The sequence below is a fragment of the Herpailurus yagouaroundi genome, unplaced genomic scaffold (assembly GCF_014898765.1).
Source record: "Herpailurus yagouaroundi ecotype Mexico unplaced genomic scaffold, PumYag 185, whole genome shotgun sequence".
NCBI lineage: Eukaryota > Metazoa > Chordata > Mammalia > Carnivora > Felidae > Herpailurus > Herpailurus yagouaroundi.
Window position 1 is genome coordinate 18,186,917 of NW_024412416.1, and position 18,232 is coordinate 18,205,148.

An 18,232-nucleotide genomic window follows, 5' to 3' on the forward strand; every position below is an offset into this window, starting at 1 on the left:
GGAGGCGGCGCGGGGTGGTCGCGCGGGGTCTGCGTGGAGGGGCGAGGCGCCCGCGGTGGTGGGGGCGGGGTGCCCCGAGGGCGGGCCCGGGGTCTGACCGCTGTCGCGCGGGCCGGCGGAGGGAGGCTCGGCCGCGCGGGTTCGGCGCGAGGAGCCTCCCCGTGCGCGCACGGGGCTGGGGGGCGGTGGTGGACGGCGCCTTCTTGAAAGTTGAGGGACTTCTCTGGGGGCCCGGAGTCTCTCCGGGGGGTTCCGCCCGAAGGCCCGTTTCCTCCTTCTTGCCCTCCGCGGCCCGGGTCTCCCCAGAGGGATTGACCCCTCGTGCCGAGGGCGCTCTGCGTTTTGGTCGGACTTGAAGAAGTTCCCCCACTTCTGCTTTGGGAGAAGGTTGGTCGAAGCGGGCGGAACACTGAGGTCCGAACTCTGGGCGCGTGTGTGCAGATGTCAGTGGCGGGGTCGGTATTTGGGGCGGCCCGGGCCGGGGGCACCTGCGGGGTGCGGACGCCCGCGGGTTCTGGGAGACGTAGCGGGGAAGGGGAGGCTACAGAGGGAACAGCGAGCTACCCCTGACATCCCGGTAGATCCCGGCTCCCAGGAAAGGTTTTATGTGGTAGAAACTTTGCCTTTTAGTTGGATATCCTCTGTCTTCGAACAGCGGGGATTAAGTCGGTAGGTGAGGTAGTGCAAACAAGTTTGGAAGAGGTGAGCATCTCTTAATTAGAAAAACAGATCTCCCCTCCCTCCCCGTGGAAGTGTGACTATAAAAACATTCTTCAGACCTGAAGTGTGGCTCCAGAGGTACGAAGCGAGCCCCCCCCCCCCCTCCGCCGTCATGGTCCAGCAGGGAAACCGCGTGTAGACTGAAGAATTGCGGCAGCGTTGACCTGCATTTTAGTTGACAGTAAGATTGGTATTGCAATTAATGCGCTATTTGAAAGGCTTGATGTGATGTGTTGACAATGGTGTAAGTATTTTTTGAACAAATGCCTAAGATTTTTCAAGTTTTTTTTTTGTTTTTTTTTTTTTTTTTTTTTTTTTAGCACAGCTTGTTTCCCCTGTGTCTCGTATCATCTTTTACTATATGAAGAGAAGGTTCTCCAAAGCTGTAATTAGGTGTACATTACACAAGAGTACTTTCCCTTTAAGAATCCAGCTGTGTTGTTTTGGCAATTGCCAAGTGCTCCAGTTGTCAGTTTTAAAATCTGTTACCTTGGCAGTACTTGAACAGTCTGTGGAAAAGGTAAACAAAATAGTTTGAAAAAAAATCTTTTTTTGAAAACGCAAAAATGGCATCTATTTTAGTATGAATTTAGAAAGTGAGGATTAAATAGCTGTGTTGTGCTGTTATGGCTTTTGTATGTACATTTTTGTTTTGGGGGGTTTTTTTGGGTATATTTTTCGAGGGTTCAGTCTTTACCAAATGGCAACTTTTGTTTTAGGAAAAAAGTCCACAAGGTGTTTAAATTAAAAGGGATACCAATTTTAGTTAGGCTTTATACCAAACATAAGGAACACTTGTGTCCTATAAATTATTAAGATTAGTGTGTATAATGATACACTAATTGATTCTGGAATCACTTTTAATTCTCTGAGCACTGTAGAAAGTTGTGATAATGGTATTATAATTAAACTCTGAAGAGCTAAAGCTAGTGATTTAAATACTTTGTACAGACCTAGTTTTTAACAATAGTGTTGGAAGTGTTTCCAATAGAAATGTGTTCGTTAAAGCAGTCAGCAATTATGAGTAAAAATATTTTTCTAAACGTAATTATTTGCATATCTGTTTCATTTGATTCACATTTTGTTATATATAAAACCATGGTTTTGTTCATATTGGAACCGAGGGGCTAAAATTATGTTTAACCCCATAAATTACTTCCTAGCAAAAGTTTAAATTCTTGAGGGAGGCAGTGAGAGGTGGGGGGGTGCCCAGTGGAAGGAAAATAGCTCATTGGGGCTCTGAAATAATAATTGTAATGTCACTGTGCTGAATTATGGTTTGAGAATAATCTCCTTCCAAATGCTTAAGAGTTTCTATGTTTCCTTAATGGGTATGTGTGACAAAGATTGTTTTTTGTAAATGCAACCGGAAATAGTCTTTTAAAGGTATTGAGTTGTTTTCTGGTGGTGATGTTTTATTTTTCAAAGCAATTGCATTATAGTTTTGTATAGGATGCAGTACAGGTTAATATTAATTTTATTAATGTGCAAGTAGTAGCAATATTTGGCTACCAAGAGAAATATCAGTATATTCTGAGGGTGGTTAAGTAATAATAAAAGTGTTTTCGATTAGAAAATAATTCTGAAGTTTGAAATACTTCAGAAGTCTTTTAATAGATTTATGTTCTGATTTAGGAGGAGGAAACTAAGCAATTTGTTTTTGAGCAGTAGCATGCCTTTCAGTCAGGTTTTGGAAGGCCACCTTTTTTTTTTTTTCTTCACTCTCTTCACTGCTTGTAAGTCTGGCAAGAGGAGTTCAGTCTAACATACAATGTTGATGGTCTTGAATTTTCTCTGGGCATTTTCAGTTTCATGTGTTTTGTCTTGTAATTAGACCGTACTTTTTTTTTTTTTTTTTTGAAGAGGTGCTCATGGTGCATATGAATGCTACAAAGTCTAGCTGAAGTTTTCTTTTAGCAGTGATGGAGCACTGAAAATACTGCTTTGTGGGTTGAAAATGATCATTGCTCTTTTCTAGATGAGAGAGAAAATCTGTGTACATTCTTAGTAAATTGGGAAGTGAGTGCCTAGTTAGATAACCTCCTGCAAAATCAATCTAGTTAGATAACCTCCTGCAAAAGAACACTTTAACACGTCCTGCTGTGTTTGCAAGTCCTCATAAAGGAAGGCTGCTAGACTTTGTCATCACATCTTGGTTCAGATCCCAACTCCGCCACTTACTCATAAGGTGTCACTTATGAGATGTCTTCTGTAAAGTGGGAGGGAGTTATACTACCTGCCCCATGGAATTGTTAGCATTAAATGAAATAATGGGAGTGAGAGTTCTTAGCACACTACCTGAGGCTTAATGTACAAAAGTGCATATCGCCTGATGTCCTTCATCCCTTCCTCTGTACATCCCTTCCTCTCCATACATTTTCCCTTATTTCCTATGAAGACTGTAAAAGTGCTGTATCCGATGCCTCCGTCTGTGACCAAGAGGACTTCATATAATGTGTAAATGCAGGAGATTGCTCATTTACTTTTGGAACATGAAAATCCCAGCATTTTTTAAAATATTTTTTTTAATGTTTGTTTTTCAGAGAGAGAGAGACAGAGTATAAGCAGGGGAGGGGCAGAGAGAGAGGGAGACACAGAATCTGGAGTAGGCATCAGGCTTTGAGCTGTCAGCACGGAGCCCAACACGGGGCTTGAACCGTGAGATCATGACCTGCGCTGAAGTTGGACACTTAACCGACTGAGCCCCCCAGGAACCCCCCAAATCCCAGAATTTTAAATTTATTGTCAGATTATATATAAAATGTTTAGTTGGCCAGTCTACATTAGGTTTTTGGTTTGCAATCATTGATTGTAACCTCTATAATGTCTCTAAATATTAAAAAAAAATTAGAATTCAATGTAAGTATATTCCCTACTCTTCACTGAAACATGTTTTTTGTGAATTATCCATGCGAGTTGTCTTCAAGATACAGTATTTAAAATTTGAAATTAGAAAAATATCTTTATTTCCTACCTGGAATAGGTATATTTTTAAAAATAGCCTTTCTTTAGTGGGTATCTGTAAGTTTTTATATTTCATTTTACCTGCTCTGTGGAATTAAATGATTTAATCTGTGTATGCTTTATCAGTGTAATCTTTAATAAATGGACCTGTGTTCAGTGTGTTATAATTAAGAGTATAAACTCATTTATTATCTCTTGTATAGCATATGTGTTGCCATATACAGTATTAATAAATACTGTATTTTTGTTTGGATGTTTATTTACTGATTTTAGTAATATTTGTATTTATTGAGTTTAATTGATATTTACTAAACTAAATATTTAATATTGAATTGTCTTAATCACTTGAAATCATAAACTGATGAGTTAAAAAAAATTAGCTGGTTTGTGAGGTGGAATATCAACTGTTTGAACATTAGTATATGACAGCAGGTAATTTACTTTATTGGTTTCCTAAGTGATGATGCTGAAAGCCAGAGGAGTTATTAACATGGGTGAAAAGCACACTAGTTGATCAGATTTTTAATAAATATCAATGAAGGCACATCTTGTTTTGAATCAATGCTAATTTTATTTTCTTCCTTATACAAAAATGTAAACTTTATGAACTTAAAAAATAATTCAACCATCAGTAAAGTTACATGTTTTGGGAAATATTTTGGTATTGGAGCGCAAATTTATACTGCATGAGCTGGACCTTTTTACCAGGTTATTTTTGTTACAAGCACCATGCATATGCAGGTTGGCTTGGATTAGTTTGAGGTATGATTTGTGACTCTTGTAACAAAGGGATACTCTTCATGTAACCTGGTAAAATAACTTGTAACTCTTGGTTTAGTAAAACTCTGGTGCTCTTGCTTACAAGTCTCACCTCTTATTCCCTAGCCATTCGCATTTTACATAGAGACGGGGACTATATTTCTAAAATTTACATCTAAATGTCATTCTTTTAAGGAAAACTTTGAAGGCATATAAAATCAGTAGAGAGGCAGTAATTTAAGGGATAAGATTGAAGACTGCCTAAGTTAGAATACCTAACTCTAGCACCTTGTGTTGTTTGGCAGTTTCTCAACCTTCTTGAGGCTCAGTGTATAAAATAGTGATTGTAATATTACCTACTTCATAGGGTTGTTGAGAGGATTAAATGAGATGTTTATTATAAAGCCTTTAGCACAATGCTGGGTACCTACATTTTTTTTTCCTCCTACTGTTACTGTCACTGTTGCTGTTACTTCTGTTGTTGGCATTAATTCATCATGGTTCACTTTTTAATGATTCTAGTCTCTCCAAACTCATCGTCAGCCACTACCCTTCAGTTTCTGTGACCCAGTTAAGGCCAGCTGTTTGCTCTTCCCTGAAAATGCCATATATTTTCATGCCGATGACTCCCACTTTTATTTTTTTACCCCAGAATTTTCCCGAGCCTGATCTCCACTTGGAAATCTAGTTGGAATCTCAAACATAATATTAACCATATGACTGAGATATAGTTATTTATTCCTCTCCCCCAACCTTCCTCCTTCTTACCCCAGACTCTGATGTCTTTACTGGCCCTTACCCATCTCAGTGAATGGCAGTACTCATGTCAAGAACTTAAAAGATATGCCAGGATTCTTTTCTTTTCTCTCAAATCCAGTCCATCCATACATTCTCTTGTACCTTAAGAATTTATCTTGCGCCAGTCTGCCATTCTAGTCTTCACTGCCCCCTCTTTATTTCAAGGCATTATTATCTCTTGTATGAATTGCTGCAGTAGCTTCCTAACTGGGCTTGTTTCTTCTCTTGCTCCTCAGACGTTGGTTCTTCACATAGCAGCTGTAGGGATCATTTTAATATCCTAAATCATGTCATTACTCTGCTTAAAATCTTCCGATGACTTCCCATTCCTCTTCAAATAAAGTCTGTATTTCTTTCCATGGCCTGAATGGCCCTGAATAATCTTTCTCCTTCTCATTGTTCTTCCCCTGTTTTATTGTGTGCCAGCCACATAGTCCTCTTATTGTTCTTTAAACCTTATATGTCCTTTCCTGTTTTAGGGTCTTTTGCACTTTTTGCACTACTTGCTTGAAATACTCTTCAGAAGGCTGCATGGCCAAACCCTTTGGAATATGGCCCAAGTCTCACTTTGTCACCCAGCACACCCTTTTTAATGTTGCACTCTGATAGTTACTCTTTTGTGCATCTCACTTACTTCAAGACACTGTAATTTGTACATGTTTTGTTATTCCTTATTTGTCCATTATCTGAATGTAAACTCCTTAAAGGCAGAGGCCTTGTCTGTCTTCTTGATAACAGTCTCCACAGGTGTTAGCACACTGTAGGACACTCGGAAGACAGAAAATTTTGAATTAATGCTTATGTATCTTTGTGCATGTTTTTGCTGGAGATCGGAATGCTCTTACCTTTAAGTTGTGGCTCAGGTGTCAGGTATGGTACCAATTTTAGTCTCTAGACAATTTGTCTCCCTTGCTCTTGATACAGACACAATTTGAAGAGTAATTCCATTTTTAGATTTAAAGGATTATAATTGACGTCATTTTCTTCTGCTGTGCTGAGTTCTTGTGTCAGGGACTATTTTGTTCTTTGTGTATGCTCAGGACCTACCAGTCTATCATGGTACATAGTGAATGTTCAGTAAATGGTGAATGGAAGTTGTCTTAATCAACTAAAATGACTGACCACAAACCAGTGTACCCACATCAGACTTTCAAAATTATAAAGGTACTTTTCACTACAAAGCACTGCCTTACGTATTTTCTATACATATTAACATGTTGTCGTCATCATTTTGGGTCAGGACAGGAATCCCAGAGCTGTTGAGCACAAGTGGCATTTCCTGAGATTCCGTGTGCCTTCTTTCTGGACAGCGAGTAGCCATCTTGTCTGAGGGCTCTATTTCCAGTTTCAAATGTGTAACCTAGTAAAAACGGTGTTAGAAATTACAATTAGTTACTGGTTGTTCCTTACTAACATTCTCTCTCTCCATCTTATCCAGCAGATTCCATGTTATTTCAGAAAAGCTAGGGAGATGTGCAAGTTAACATGGTATATGTGAAATACAGTACTATTTCTGCTGTATTGCTAAAGAAGATTTATCAAAGAGCTTTTGTGGCCAATATCAGGAACTTAACCACCATTTGTAATAGTGAAAATCATTCCACATTATACACAGCTGATTTATAAATGGGCTTTTTAAAACATTTGGGGACTGCTTTAGTAAAATGTTTATCTTAATACTGAAAATTTTTTTCATAACAGTATTAAACTTAATTTGACATGGATTATGAAAGGAAAAGGAGAGAAGAATCTGGGAGTTAAGATTTTGTTTTTCACAAATGACTTTCGTCAAAGTAAAGTTTCAGCATTGGCAGGTTTTTTAACAAAACATTTTGTCTTAAAAAAATTTACAGAAAAGTTTCAGGAATAGTACAGTGAACTGTCATATACTGGTCACCTAGAGACACTAATTGTTACTGTTTAGCACAATTGCTTTATCATTTTTTATATTTGCAGAGTGGCCCTGAAGTCTGGAAATAGATATTACTGTTTTATTTATAGCTTTAAGCTCCTTGATTACATCTTCTGGAGTATGCTCTAGATGTAAGTTTATTCAGTTAAAATCAGAGGCAAATCATTTGAGGCAAAACCTTACAGATGTGTCTAGGGGATAGATGGAATCTTGCATTAATGCATTGTGTACCTTTCTAACAAGGAAAACATATTAATATTATACAATGTCATTGAACATTAACATGTAATAGCAAGAATCCATTCTGTTGATCTCTTTTTCCTTCTTCCTTCTTTTCTCCGTTTCCCTTTTTCTTCCTCTTCCTCTTCCTCTTATAATTTTATTATTGAATCATTTGAGAATATGTTGCATACATCATGGTCCTTTATCCTTAAATTCTTCAGTTGATATCTCCTAAGAACTAAGACATGTTCTTATATAACATGTAAGAATAGTATGATGGATTCAAGAAACTTAATATTGATACTGTAATTTAGTCTATAGTTTATGTTGAAATTTCTTCAGTTGTGCCAATAATACATTTTAATAGCATTTTTTCTAAATAGTCTTTCAACCTTTTTCTCTTTTTCCTGAAATTAATAGTTTTGAAGAGTACAGGCCCTTTGTTTAGTAGGATGTCATCAGTTTGGGTTTGTCATATTGCTTCTTTGTTAGATTCAAGTTACGCATTTTTGGCAGCAATACAAAATAAGTGATGATATACCCTCAGTGCATCACATCAGGAGGCAATATGATGTCAAACTGATGGTGATGTTTACTTGGATCACTTAGTTAAGGTTTGCCTGCCAGATTTCTCTATATAAAAGTTATCATTGTCCTCATTGTTGTTATTGAATAATCTGTGGGGAGGCACTTTCAGACCGTGTAAATGCTCTGTCCTCCCCAAAACGTTCACATAATTCATTGCTGATTCCTTTCTGAGTCTGTTATTACTCATTGGTTCCAAAATGGTGTTTGTCTAGCTATTCGTCTGCATTTATTAGTTGGCAATCTGTTGTAAAGAAGAGCTTTTCCTTCTCATTTGCTTACTTAATATCAATATAAATTCATAGTTTTTTTTTTTTATTAAGTAGATTATACTCTGTTACTATCAGTATTTTGGTATTCCAGATTAACTCAGGTTTGGTCAGTGGGAAATCCTGCAGCCTCCTCATTTTGACACGTTTCTATCATGTTTGGAGTAGTGTCTTACTTTTGGGACATTAAGATATTCCAGGCTCTTCATCTGCTTTTTCTGCTCATGTCCTAGAATCAGCCATTTCTTCAAGGAGTTCTGTTTTCTCTTCTTGTAAGACTGTTTAGAAACCAGGAACTGGGCAGTTGTTGGTATGCTCCTTTATACTGGAGTTCCACTGTTTCAGAGCCCTGTCAGCTGACCAACCTAAGAAATTTTGAGTTTATGCTGATTTCTCAGACAGTAGATTATCATTTCTCTTTACATTCCTGAAACTCCTTAGAAGAAAAGTCTATTCCTTTGAAAGTGTTAATAATTTAAGTGATTGTTTGCTTTTACTTTATTTTTTTTTAATGTTTGTTTATTTTTGAGAGAGACAGTGTGAGTGGGGGAGGGGCAGAAGGAGAGGGGACACAGAATCCTAAGCAGGTTCCAGATTCTGAACTGTCAGCACAGAACCCGATGTGGGGCTTGAACCCACGAACTACTAGATCATGACCTGAGCCAAAGAAGTCGGATGCTCAAGTGACTGAACCACCCATGTGCCCCTGCCTAGTTTTTCTGTTCAACTTTATAATGGTTGGTTCTTGTTTTCCAAAACATATTGTACGCTTCTTGGGAGTTAGGAATGCTGTTTTATATCTTTTTGTATATTCCGTGATTGTGTTCCACAGTGCCTTGAACATGGTTGATAACCCATGTGTTGCTTACGATACATAATTACAGTAACGACTATTATCTTTATTACTCTTATACTGTGATTAAATATTGTTATGTTTGTTATAACATTCTAGGTAATTTTGTGGAAACTTTGAAGTGAATTTGTTCTGTTTTTGATAACATTGTTATCCTAGAAGAAATGAAAAACTTGAAAGTTTTTCAACTTTAAAAGCTTAAAAACTGGGGCACCTGGGTAGCTCAGTTGGTTAAGTGGCCGACTTTGGTCAGGTCATGATCTCATGGTTTGGGAGTTCGAGCCTCGTGTTGGGCTCTGTGCTGACAGCTTGGAGCCTGGAGCCTGCTTTCGGATTCTGTGTCTCCCTCTCTCTGACCCTCCCCCGTTCATGCTCTGTCTCTCTCTGTCTCAAAAATAAATAAAACGTTAAAAAAAAAATTAAAGAAAAAGTTTTGTTTAAAAATAAAGGCTTAAAAACTTAATTCCTGAGATTAAAGTATGTAATTAAAAGAACATCAAAATACCTCGTCTTGGTATTGCTGTTTAATAGTGTTTTGTTCATTAGCAAGTAATAACCTTTCTGGGCATCTCTTTAATTATAAAATGAGATGATATCTAGATCCTTTTAAACTCTGAGTTACCTACTTTATGCTTAATTAGCATTGAATTGTTTATGAAAGTAAAATTAAGTGCCACAGAGTATAGTGGAAAGAATATTGTGTGCCTGGACCATGAGTCATTGGGTTCTAATTTTTTGTAAGCATACTGTTACTTTAGCAATTTATTTCACAGTTTGGTCTTTATTACCTTATTCGTTCAGTCCATTGGTCTAGGTGAATGAGGAATACAGTGAACAGGCTTGGCTTTCATAGATGGCAGTATGGACATATGGTTTTATAATTCATTTTGCTATTCACTTGATGTGTACCATGCAGAGTGCTATAGGAGCATATAGAAGGGGTGATCGACCCAGTTTCAGGGAGGCCAGGAAAATTTATACCAGAGGAAGTGACACTTCCATTTAGTTTGAAGCCTCAAGAGCATTTAGCCTTATAAAGAGGGTGGGTAGTTTTACCAGAGCTGTGTTAAGGATGAGAGATACACTTAAGAGAGTTTGGATTGCTTGGAGAAACTCAGTACAGTATGGATGGATCAGGCAGTATAAGAGAGGGCAGACACTGTAGGAGTAGTGAAAGATGAAGCTGAAGACATAAGTAGGGGCCAGATTATGAAGAGCCCTTAAGCTGTGTTAAGGAATTTGAGCTTTAAGGGAAAATTAGAATATCTTAAGCCTGGGAGGAAATTAAAAAGATAATGCTGCACTGGGTGTTATATGTAAGTGATGAATTACTAAATTCCTCTCCTGAAACCAATACTACACTATATGTTAACTAACTTGAATTTAAATAGAATCTTGGAAGAAAAAAAAAGATAATACTGATTGCACTGTGGAGAATTCTTCAGAGAGTTAAAAGTGGTAGGCAGGAAGAATAATTAGGAGGGTGTTACAGCAAATTAGTTAAGAGGTAAGGTGGCTTGGACTGTGGTATAGGATGCAGATGGAAGAAATAAGTGGATTTGAGAGATATATAGGGGGGTAGAATAATGGAAGTTTTCAGTGATGGAGGGCATGTGGAAGGTGAAAGAGAAAGAGGAGTTGAGAGTGATGACTAGGTTTATGGCTTGGGCAATTGAGGGAATGAGTGGGTAGTTTACTGATACAGGAAGCACAGGAAGAAGAGCAGGCTTGAGGGGAATATGATGAGTTTACTTGTGAGAGAGTGCCTGGAGGATGAAGAGGTATAGTCAGAGGTGGAAGACTTCCTGGTAATGACAAGACCTCGGGATTTGGCCATGGAATGGGTGTTTGAAGAGGAGTGGAAGTGAAGGTGGGACATGATCTGGAAAGTGTGTGTGTGTGTGTGTGTGTGTGTGTGTGTGTGTGTGTGTATGTGTATGTATAGCCAAGGACAGGTCTGTGTCCTAAGGCACAGTACCCTATTTTAGATGATCTTAAGGTTTTCATTGTTTGGTTTGGAAAACAGAAATGAAAAATTTCAGATAGGGTCTTAGTAAGATTGTCCTATTAAACACAAGAGCAAAAAAAAAACAAAAAAAAAAAAAAAAAAAAAAAACACACACACAACCAAAAAAACCCACAACAGTGAAACATTTTTTCCTAAACAGAGTGGGAAACTATTGCCCCAGCTAGCTAAAAGTGTGAATGCTTCTCAGTAGTGGCTAAAAATTATGAAACCTATCAGGTATACGAAAATCAGAGTGAATAATGTAGCGTGAATGTAATGTAAGAATGTAAGAATTTTTATGAATCCCATTGCCCTTTTTCTTCTGCAGAGGTAATCATTACCTTAAATAGGATTTACCTTTTTCATTCATTTTTTAAAAATTTTATCTTTTTAATTTACATCCAAATTAGCATATAGTGCAAAAATGATTTTGAGAGTAGATTCCTTAATGCCCCTTACCCGTTTAGCCCATCCCCCTATCCCCCAACCCCTCCAGCAACCCTGTTCTCCATATTCAAGAGTCTCATGTTTTGTCCCTCTCCCTGCTTTTATATTATTTTTGCTTCCTTTCCCTTAATGTTCCTCTGTTCTGTGTCTTAAAGTCCTCATATGAGTGAAGTCATATGATATTTGTCTTTCTCTGACTAATTTCACTTAGCATAATACTCTCTAGTTCCATCCACGTAGTTGCAAATGACAAGATTTCATTCTTTTTGATTGCCGAGTAATACTCCATTGTATGTATATACCACATCTTCTTTATCCATTTATCCATTGATGGACATTTGGGCTCTTTCCATACTTTGGCTATTGTGGATAGTGCTGCTATAAACATTGGGATGCATGTGTCCCTTCGAAACAGCATACCTGTATCCCTTGGATAAATACCTAGTAGCGCAATTGCTGGTTCATAGGGTAGTTCTATTTTTAGTTTTTTGAGGAACCTCCATACTGTTTTCCAGAGTGGCTGCACCAGCTTGCATTGCCACCGACAATGCAAAAGAGCTCCTCTTTCTCCATATCTTCGCCAACATCTGTTGTTGCCTGAGTTGTTAATGTTAGCTATTCTGACAGGTGTGAGGTGGTATCTCATTGTGGTTTTGATTTGTATTTCCCTAATGATGAGTGATGTTGAGCATGTGTTTTTATGTGTCGATTGGCCATCTGGGTGTCTTCTTTGGAGAAGTGTCTATTCACGTCTTTTGCCCATTTCTTCCCTGGATTATTTGCTTTTTGGGTGTTGAGTTTGATAAGTTCTTTATAGATTTTGGATACTAACCCTTTATCTGATATGTTGTTGGCAAATATCTTCTCCCATGCTGTTGGTTGCCTTTTAGTTTTGCCTATTGTTTCCTTCACTGTGCAGGATGAGGTCCTGCATTTTGGTGAGGTCCCAATAGTTTATCTTTGCTTTTGTTTCCCTTGCCTCCAGAGATGTGTTGAGTAAGAAGTTGCTGTGGCCAAGATCAAAGAGGTTTTGCCTGCTTTCTCCTCGAGGATTTTGATGGCTTCTTGTCTTACATTTAGGTCTTTCATCCATTTTGAGTTTATTTTTATGTATGGTGTAAGAAGGTGGTCCAGGTTCATTCTTCTGCATGTTGCTGTTCAGTTTTCCCAGCACCACTTGCTGAAGAGAGTGTCTTTATTCCATTGGATATTCTTTCTTGCTTTGTCAAAGATTAGTTGGCCATATGTTTGTGGGTCCATTTCTGGGTTCTCTATTCTGTTCCATTGATCTGAGTGTCTGTTTTTCCATTCATTCCTTTCATTACATTCATTCATTTTTAAGAGCATATATCCATTTATATTGCTAAAAATATATAGTGTTTTTCATGTTTTAAAACTTCATAAAATGATATTGAATTTGCATATCCTTCTGCAGTTTATGTCTCAACAAATAATCCATTGCAATCACGTTCTTTCAGTATAATGAATTGGATATTAACATTGGAACAAAATGATATGTCATTGATGAATTATACTTTGAATTGCCATGAGAATTATCATAATTTACTTAGTAAGATTTTGTAAAAACTAATCATTTTGTGGGTATTTCTTTTTTTATATTTTACTAAAAAGATACATTGTGGAATAATGTTGGAGATAGAGAAGAGTTGAAAAAATAGTATGACTGTTGCCCTAATGTTGGGCCACTATGGTATAATAATCAAAACCATAAAATTAATATACTGTTTGCTAAACTAAATATCTTATGTGAACTTCATCAGTTTTTTACCTAATGACCTTTTTTTTGGTCCTAGGATCCAACCCGGGATCCCACATTGCATTTATTTTTTATATAGTCTCTTCAAATCTGTGATAATTCATTCCTTTCTCATTCTTCTACCCAGATGCTTCCTGAGGAGTACTGGTCATTATCTTGTAGAATGTCGTCCAATTTGGGTTTCTCTGCTTTCTTAAAATTAATTTGAATTTTGCATTTTTGGCAATAAAACCACTGAAGTAATGGTAGCATATCAAAGAGGTACATTTTATATCAGGAGTACATGATGTCAATATCTGATGTTAATCTTGATTACATAAAGTGGTTTCTGCTGGTTTCTCCATTGTAAAGTCACAGTTTTCCTCTTTGAAAATGATAAATATCATGGGGGAGATACTTTGAGAGTATATTAATTTTCTGTTTCTTGTTTTTAGCACTCATGGGTGCAACTTAACCTGCAACAATTAGAGGATTTTCCCCCACTATCTAATAGTAGATTGTGCCTGTGAAACCTTCTAAAAAGGTGAAATGGTGTAAAGAAGCCATTACCATTAATTTATATGGAAAAATTTTTGAGATTTTTGTTTAAAAAAATAACCTCTTTTAGGCTTTTCTGATACCTTAGAACACATCATGTTAATGGATGTGCAGAATGAATAGAGATAAAGCACAGATGTGCACAAACAAAATTCAAAACTATGGCAGCTTGAGATTAGAGATGCTGAGTGTAGTTACCAGAAAAAGGAGCTTGGTGGTGCTGCTCAGGGTGTGTGCTGCCTCTGTAATGACTCATTGCAAAATAAATGCTGAATACTGTTTTTTGCCTTTTTTCTTTGTTTTTTCTGTCTCTATTCATTCTTTGTCTTTTGCCTTTTTTCTTAAAAGAAAAAAACTCTTTCCATATTTCTCTCAGGTAGAAAATAGGTGCTGTTGTGGGTCTTTCTAAAGTGAAGTGGCTTAATGTAAATTTTCAAAAAGCTGGGGTGGGGGGATACCTGTATTATTGTAATAGTTACCTAATGGCAACTTTGTTTTGTTTTTGTTGTTGTTGGTTTTGTTTGGTTTCTTACTCATTTATCAAATAGAATTCTTCTTAATGAAGAGATGTCACTTCTCTATTCGGTTACTTATTTTATATCATTATAGACTCAAAGGTATTTTATATTGTAGATTATAATTTGATGCTATCATTTTATTTCTCAGATTGTCCAACTTTGGCCATTGAGAGCTCCTCCTGTTTGACTCTTGTGTCTTTTTGAACATACTTTCATCTTTTTTTTAAAAGAACTTCCCTACTTTCTGGTGCTGCAAGAAACTCCAGGCTCATTTATGTTTTACCTATCCCAACCCTGGAATTACTCTCTTTTCCAAAGAGCCCTGACTCCTTTTATTGGAGGATGACATTTAGAATCCAAGATCTGGATGCTGGGTGTGCTCATTGCTTTTGGGGTGTCATTGTCTGTGCCTGCCTTCTCAGCAGAGCTAAGAAAATAGATGTGTGTATATTAACCCACACATACAGATCACATTCAGTTCTACTATAACACAGTATATGTGTTCCTAAAAAATCACCATGCTATGCAAAGTCATGCAGTAAAAACCATGGATGGAGTTCATGGGATCAGTGGAGTTAGCAGAATAATACTCAAAAACTGTCAGTGACACACAGTAAGGAGGGACCTAATACATTTAGAACAACAGCTTAGTTTTAGACATGTTGAATAGTTAAGCAGTACTTGGTAATATGGCATTTCACTATGAAAAGGACATGAAATTTTCTTATATGAGTGTTAGTATGGCTTGTGAGTGATTGTGAAGCAGTTGGTGGATAGACAGTTATTTGAAATCAGATGAGAAAATAACAGCAAATGTGGATGGATGTGGCTTATAAATCTTGTGGTAGACTGTGGTAGCTCATATTCATCTGAGTTGTTCTTTCTTGGATGCCTTGCAATTTATTCTGCATTTCTAATTTTAGTTTCTCCATTTCTTTTTTCAATTCATTCACCTTTTAAAATTCTCTTTCTGTTTTATCCACTTTTTTTTTTTTTTTTTTAGTTTTTGAATTGCTGATTCAAAGTAGTTTTCATATCCTTAAATGTTTGTCTGGATGTCTTTGATTTGGAGTATTGACTTACCTTTTTTTCTTGCTTTGAGTTTGTTTTTGGCAGTGGGTTTTCCTCAGTTGGTAAGTGTCAAATTCAGTTTCCTGATTTTTCTGGATTTCACTTTTCTTTTGTTCATTTTTATGGTATTGGGGTGTTTTACAGTATTCCTAGTTTAATGGTGCCCTCTTCTGTCAGTATAGAACAGTCCTATTCAGTTGATTTTTGTTTTAATGGTTGGAGAAGGGTTGTGAGACTTCCAGTTTTATAATTCTCTTTGATCATGCAAGACCTTAAATTTTATCCTTTTTCTGTTTCCTATTACCGTCCAATTGCCAAAGAACTCTCTTCCTTTCCTTTTGCCTGTTTTCTCCCCCAGAAGCTATGTGTTTCAAAGTTGTGTCCCTTTATGTGGCAGCCACTGCCTTAAATGGCACCCGTTCCTTTAAATCACCAGAACTTTGCACTTTCTTACCTGTAGTCTGTGTTCTGATCTGCCCAGACACTTTTCCAGTATATCCAGGTTTAGGAAAGGTTTCATACTTTCAGTTTTCATGCAAATGACCCTGAGGCTCCTTTGCTTGCCTCCTTGCCACCAAGCCTCTGTGTTCAAGTAGGGGTGGAGTGACAGCCTAAGAGATTAAGTGCTAGGATTTAGGGGATTTTTCTGTTTTCATTCACAGTTCTGCAGTATCAGCAGTCTTTGTCTTCAGGCTGTGCTGAAAACATGGTTTTGTATAGAACTTCTTTTTCCTTTCTTGCTTTTTTTCATATGGTTTAGGGGGAATATTTTTAGAGTTACTTAGGTATACCATCACGGTTGTCCTCACTGAAGTCTCTACTTTTGGGGGAGGAAAGAGCAGAAATCTTGAATTATGCTGCCAGTGCTACAAAGCCTTTAGTTAGAAAGAGACCTAGGCATTCAGCTTCCACTGGTGAGCTAAAGACTCTAGAAAATACCTTGTAAGAGAAATAAACTAATCAAATTTAAATACTCTTACTTCATTCTATTAGCATGCAAATGCAGTTTCTGGTATTACAGGAGTCTTAAGTGCTTTTCTCTGTAAAGCAAAGTTATTAACTCAAAAAGATTTTTTTATAGAATGTATATTGGAAATGCCTTGGTTTTATTATAACATGAATGAGTTGTAGGCCTATATTTAGCCAAGGGCTTCTTGGTACTTCTTTATTCTAATAGCAAGCCAGTATGTGAACTTTTGGGAGAAGGTAACTTTTAAACTTGGGAATTGATCTGATAGGTGTTAACTTCTTTGAAAATTAAACTACATGTATCTCTTTTCGTTCTTTTTCTACTCTCTTGGTTTTCTCTATTTTATGATCTTGACAATTATCTTTTGATTACAGTAAATGGTAGGTGTGGGGTTATTCCTTGCTTAGGTACTCATTATTATGTTTAATAAGATAGCACGAAGTCTATTTACTCTAGCTAAGTTTACGGAGTTTTTGTCTTTTATGCTATTTATCTGTCTTGTTAACATGAGAAATTAAAGTTGGAATTAGGTTGGTTCTAGAATTCAGTTTAAAATATTTGTTACCTTAAAACATTCCTTTTCCTAGAATTAACAAATTTTTTTGTCAGTATTTCATGTTGTTGGAGTAGACATGGACTTGTTTGAACTAGTCACTGTACATTTTTAAAAAATAAAAGTACCAACCAGGATTGAAAGGTGTATTGACTTTAAGCGTCAGATATCTTACATATATATTAAAATCTTTTGTTATTAATGATACATCTTTGGAATTCTTGACCTGGCTTTCTAATGGTGTTTAAAAGCCAATCAGTACCTATGCCTAGTTGTCTTTGGATCCTCATTTATAAGCTTTCATTTGTTTTTCCATAGTTTCTACAAATCTTAAATAATGACTTGTCATGCACTTTGTACATTTTCTTTTTATTGCCTTCCCCTTTTTCTTTTGACTGGTAAATATGGTAGCCCCAAAGCAATGTCCATGGCTCTGATCCTTCAGTCCCTCTTTTGGACTATCCCTTATCTGTTATCAGTGCTTTAACTGTTGTTTTTATATTATTGGTTCTGAAATAAAAACACCTATGAGATATAGCTATTTGCTTCTAGGAGATAATGGCTTAGGTAGGGTAAAATTCCCACTAATTGCTGTGCTGTGCTAATTACCAAGTGATGTGTAAATCTTAGACTCAGTGAATGAATTAGGGAGTTCAGGGAAGAAAAGTTCAGAAGTGATGGGGGGGGGGCTGCTTCATGGAAGAATTGATATTTGAGTTGAATGTCAAGTTTAATTGTCAGAGATATGGAAGATACTCCACATAGAGCAAACAATTGGAGCAAAGGAACTAAGACAGGAAAGTTAGAGGTATGTATCAGACTTAGTTTGGCTTTTCAGAAGAAAAGTAAGGCTTTTCAGAAGTGAAGTGTGGCGGGGGTGCCTGGATGGTTCAGTCTGTTGGGCATCTGACTTTGGCTCAGGTCATGATCTCATGGTTTGTGACTTCGAGCCCCACGTTGGGCTCTGTGCTAACAGCTTGGAGCCTGGAGCCTGCTTTGGATTCTGTGTCTCCCCATCTCTCGGCCCCTCCCATGCTCATGCTCTTTGTGTCTGTCAAAAATAAATAAACATTAAAAAAAAAAAAAGGGAAGTAAAGTAGGAAAGAGGGCTTGAGGCCAGATTGGAGACCATCTTGAATATTGAGCAGTTTGGACTTTGCTTTTTATAGTTAAGGAAGAGCTGTTGAGAGTTTTTAAGCATGGAAGTAACCAGTGCCTTCTGTAATATGCCCATACAGGATAATGATGCTAATGTGTGTGTCTTTTTTC

At 37.1% G+C, this 18,232-nt stretch overlaps 1 protein-coding gene across 1 annotated transcript in view; it reads left to right on the top strand.

Annotated features, from left to right (window-relative positions):
- Window positions 1–18,232, top strand: part of MEF2A (myocyte enhancer factor 2A) — a 165,742-nt gene that overhangs the window by 709 nt on the left and 146,801 nt on the right.